Consider the following 5,318-nt stretch of genomic DNA (forward strand, 5'->3'; position numbering starts at 1 on the left):
CATTGACACCAGCCAGGTTCAATAGGACAAGCTGTGCTGAAATTCTGCCAACAGAAAACATTATTATAAGCTGACATCAGTGTCCCAGTTAAGGTAAGAGTGTAGTACCTGCTACCACTCTGCTAGATGTTAGGGTTCAGATCCCTTGCAGTGCCTGATCCCCCTGAAGTTAGCTCATGGAACGACAAGAAGCGTAGAAGAATAAGGATAATACAAATGAGCTAGAAGACTTTTTTTTTTGCAAAGTTTTAATTACAGAGGATACTAGACTGACAGTGGCAGCGGACCTACTCTTTTAGCTACTAGAAAAGCAAAGCTGCTAGTATGTGAGATATTAAAAGGGTAAGCACTAGACCAAAATCACTGGCAATCAACATGTCACCAAAGCCTTATAATTCCACTCAGATAACCGAAAGAATTTAAGAACAAAGTGTCTGATCTATTGACTAAAATGTTTTCCCCGAGTCCTATCACCAGCACCCTAGATAATATCATCCTCCTGAAAAATATTTTAGCAAAGACCTGAGTCTTGCTTCAACAGAGTGCATAAATCCATTAAAACAGTAAATAATTAGAAAGAAGTTGTCAAACACATACCTAATCGTGATATAACCAGCACAACTTCAGAGAAGGAAAATTATGCAGCTTCTATGTATTAGAATTCTTTAAGCATAGCGAAGCTGCTTAAGTAAACTGAAAACAGATGAAATAATTAATTTAAGACTTTCAAAAAAACTTATTTCCCCAAGATTCTTTTGCTGATGCAACGTAGCCACTTCGTGGAAGATCATATTCTGCATCAGATATGGCTACCAGCTGCCGTATCACTAGACACGTAGGTGACGCATTTAAAATTCTGGTAAACTTGTAGGTAAAGTCACGCTAACTAATATGGAATAACCATGACTTTGTGTTCAGTATAAAGAGGGATAAAACTTGTTCAGCAGCACATTGTCTCTTAACACACAACCTTTTTGCCCCTTCCTCTCACACTCTCGGTTATTTTTGAATCTTCGAGTCTGGACGCAGCACACACTACCTGTGTGCTACAGTTGCTGTGCTTACATCTGCAAAGTTCCCAGGTGGCACGTTATTTTCCACTTCAAAACCTCGTGATTCTGTCTGTGTGATTCAGTAAGGAGGAGAGAAATTCTCAGATCTCCTCTAGCAGGAGAGTGGTCTTGGGCTTTCTGCAGAAGTTTTGTTAGATTTTGAAGTAGAAGAGACCATTCAAACGTATTTGTTGATGATGGTTCAATATCCTCTGCTCCAACTACAGCAGTAGAACAACCTTTGATGCCTTGAACAGATTTGAGTTTCACCAGCACACGAGAGAAATGGAACTGGCAAGGGATCAGCAATTCTGCGGCGGTATAAACTTATTAAGTGATTAGCTTAGGAAAAATGTAATGACCTTTTGGAAGCGTGCGTGTGGGTGCCGTGTACATGTAAGGATGTGCAGCCTCAAAGGCATGCTACCAAAGCCATATCCCCTCAACTAACTCCTCTCTAAAACCTGGCAGATTCTCAAGCACAGCTGCTGAATATTTGTTGTCAAAAATTCAAATAGAATAAACACAAGGTAGGCAACAGCCAGACTGTTTCTCAGTTGAGTAAGGGGCAGAAGAATCACCTTTTTTATAAAGATGACCAGACCTTTTATTGATAAATATATCTACATATATCAAACCATTGAGAAATATAGCAACAGAATCTTTTTTTTTTTTTTTTTCCAATATATTTAGAAGTATTAGCACGGGAATTACCCCGTAATGTAAGTTTCTGCGCTTGTCAGAAAGGTCATGTTTAATGATACTGTATTTCTTCCATTCTCACATGCGCGATTGACCACTCTTTAAAACAAACTTCTAAAGATTAAACATCGGAAATTTCAATCTTGGAGGGTAAAGGATATGAGCGTTGTTAGCAAAAACCAGAAGATTAGGCTGGAAACTCCTTTGTGACCTTCTCTGAGGCAGTTACTGCTCATCTAGTAATAAAGGACATACTTGAAAGACGATTTTCTCACACATGCTCAAGATAACTATTACTCAAGAGCTGAGCTTTTCACATTTTGGGAACAGACAAAACATGACTGAGCACAGTAATTAATCTTCTGAAAAGAACCCGAGTGCCTTTGCTGCTGCTCAGGAAAAAAAAGAGCAAGCTGCTCCAGCGTAAAGAAAATCCTTCTTCTTTTCCTCCTTTTTCCCAGAATTCTCAAGAGAGGAAGTGTTTGCTTTCCAGCTCATTGTTAAGTAATACTGTCGCATGACTGGTGTTCCAAGAAACTCTTAAAACTTTGGCAGAGAATTCCGTATCTCATAAGCACGTATGAATCAGCAGATGGCAGAGCAAAAATATGTCCCCCATCGGAGAAAAAAATCTGTACACGTTGATGAAAATGGAGTTAACCCACAGCTCTACGGAAACAGCAAACTTCTTTTTTTATTAAATAAGACTAGTGAACTGTAAATCCAATGCAAAGGAAGAAAATTTTAAAATGGCAATAGCTTCCCTGTCTGTTAGCTCTTAAGTTTTTCTTTACACCAGATAATGAAATACGGTATGTAATACATATAGAGAACACTAAAGTCACAGCAAACCTACTAATACCAATATACTTGAGAAAAGTCAGGTGTAAAAGACATAAGTGACTTCCCTAAAACTATGAAAGAAATCTCTATTGGGACTAGAAGCAGGTCTACGTGATTACTGACAAAAGTTATATGCTTTGATCATTTATCATTTCTGTCTCTTGAAAAAAAAAAAAAAGATGTGCTTGAAATGATTTCATTTACTATCAAGAAAAGCAATAACAACTTCTGGTCTGGTCTTCTAAATAAATTAGGGTCACGTTTAATCTACAGGAGTAATTTGCAAAACTGTTATGCTCAGAGAGTAACTCATGCCCAAAAGACAGGTGATAGTAATTATATCGTGTATATGTATCTGCTTAGTTTACCTTTGCTGCAATCATACAGGTAAAGGACTACTCCCTATTTTAAAACTGACTCTTTTAAAAATTAAAGTACATCTTGTCTTATTCTTTCTAGTTTAAAACATTGGTTGTAACTGTAGACTAAAATGAGATAATCAGTATATAGCTAAGCAAAGTGAAAGTTCATCAATTGATTTTCTATCAAAATTTGAAAAGAAAAAAGGGAGTAATTTCCATCTTTTTTATTGCTGCTTTTAATTGATTTTTTTTTTCTAAGTGCCTAAACAAAATGGCAGACCTATAGGAATGTAACTTGTAGTACCTACTCTTCAACATGCAATGTGACTATCAGAGGCAACCGCAAAAAGTATGTGTATGGTGAAAAGCGTAGGCGTCTCAGACAAAGTGGGTTTTCACAAGAATTTGGAAGATGAGGAGGGAGTCCTGTACACTATGTTAAGTAGGAGGTTCAGATGTAAGGGTAGACTGGAAGAATTCCAATAATTAAGGATAGCAACTTTGGTCCATGAAGGGCCAAAAGATAAAAACCCAATAGTTCTCACTTTATGTTATCTAAACTGAACCATTCCCATATGCTTCTTTGCCATCCAATTAAGACACCATTTTGTTAACGTTATCTCTTCTTGCTGAGACTACAACAGTGGAAAGCCTTGGGTAAGCAGAAACTCATATTCATGCCCAGGCTCTTAGATTACAGATTCTTTAGTGAGGATGCTTCGTTCCTTTTTTTTTTTTTCTTTTAAAGGTCATAATACACATAGTATTGCTTATCTAACACAGTATTTCCTACATCATTGTATGATCACTAAAGAAAGAATTTAACTTTGGAATGGTGGATTTTAAAGGACCACGACATTCTTTTTTATTCTTTTTAAATGACTAATTTTAATAATATTTTAATGTCATCCTTGTTCCACAAATTCCTTAATGTAGTTTGGGACACTTACCATTAATGTCGTTTTATGCAACAACATACAAATGATATCTGCGTTTCTGGAGCACATCTAGATAAACCTCTCCTCATAAATACGAAAAGAGCGTCTCAAAATGAGCAGATGGCTTCTCTTTAAAAAAGTTGGAACTGATCAGTCTTTATTTATGACTTAAGCTGAGGTTTCTACATTCCAACATAATTCCATATTGAGATGACAGAAGTCAGCAAAGGGCATAATAACATGTCATGTGGGCTATAAGGAATACAGTACTTTCACATAAATTGATAACCTGCAAATCATGGTCTGCAAGCAGCAAGATAACTTCAGGTATTTTCTAATTTAGAACTGACAAAAACTATGGAAACTGCTGCAGTTGGGCATGTTGGGGGAAAAAAAAAAAAAAAAAAAAAGAGCCAAAAATACAAAACTTCTAGACTAAAATGACTACAGCAGCTCACTGCTGATCCGGCACTTCGAATCCACACACACCGGGAATCATTTTTAAAAAGCGGAACCCGCGATTGAGGAAGGGCTCCGCAGTTCAGAGCCGGTTCAGTGCGGTGGATGCCCCGAGGGCGGAACGGGGGTCCGGGCTAACCCCACCGCCCGCCAGGCGGGGCCGCCGGCGGAAACGGCATTTCTGGGAATTACACCAGTTTTGCCTTCCATTATTTCAAAAAGGACCGCCTGAGTTAAATCACATCAAGGAAGGAGAAATGTACTTCTGCCAACGCTTTTACCGGCCGGCCGCGCCCCGCGCCGTTCCATGCCGGGAGGCGCCGGGGCTGAGCCGTACCGGCACCCGGGGCCGCCCCGGCCCCCCCGCCGCCCCCTCCCCCGGCAAAGACCGCCCCCCAGGACCCCGAGGAGGCCAAGGGCCGGTTCAGAGCCGTACCTGGGGGTCTGCCCGACCCGTCCCGTCTCGCCGCCGGCCAACTCGACCCGCCAGCTTAAGCCCGGCGCCTTCCCGGGCACCGCCGCCGCCGCCGCGCCGGGAGCACGGAGAAGCCGTGCAGAACGGCAGGTAGCGCGTCAGCCGCCAAGCACCAACCGTACAAATACAGCTCCGGCCATAGTTAATAAAAAGAAGGAGACCTTCCTCCCGCCGAGCGGGGAGGCCAAGGGGCAGCCGCCCGAGATATCTTGCCCGGTCCGGCTCCCCGTCGGAGCGGCGCGGCACGGCAGGTTCCGGTCCGGTCCGACACCGGCCCCGCAGCTCCCTGGATCTGCCTCCCGGCCCGCCGGAATCGGCGGTGCAGGGGAGCAGCCGGTCCCGCCGCTCCCCCCCGTCCCGTGTCGGGGCCGCCCCCACAACCGGCTCGTCACGGGGTGGGCAGCGCCGGGCCCTGGCCCCGCCTGCTGCCGAGCCGATCGATGGCAGGCGGCTGCAGCTATCGCCGAGCTATCGAGCGGGGGCGGGG

The sequence above is a fragment of the Vanellus vanellus genome, assembly GCF_965231255.1.
Source record: "Vanellus vanellus genome assembly, chromosome: 14".
In the NCBI taxonomy this organism is placed as follows: domain Eukaryota; kingdom Metazoa; phylum Chordata; class Aves; order Charadriiformes; family Charadriidae; genus Vanellus; species Vanellus vanellus.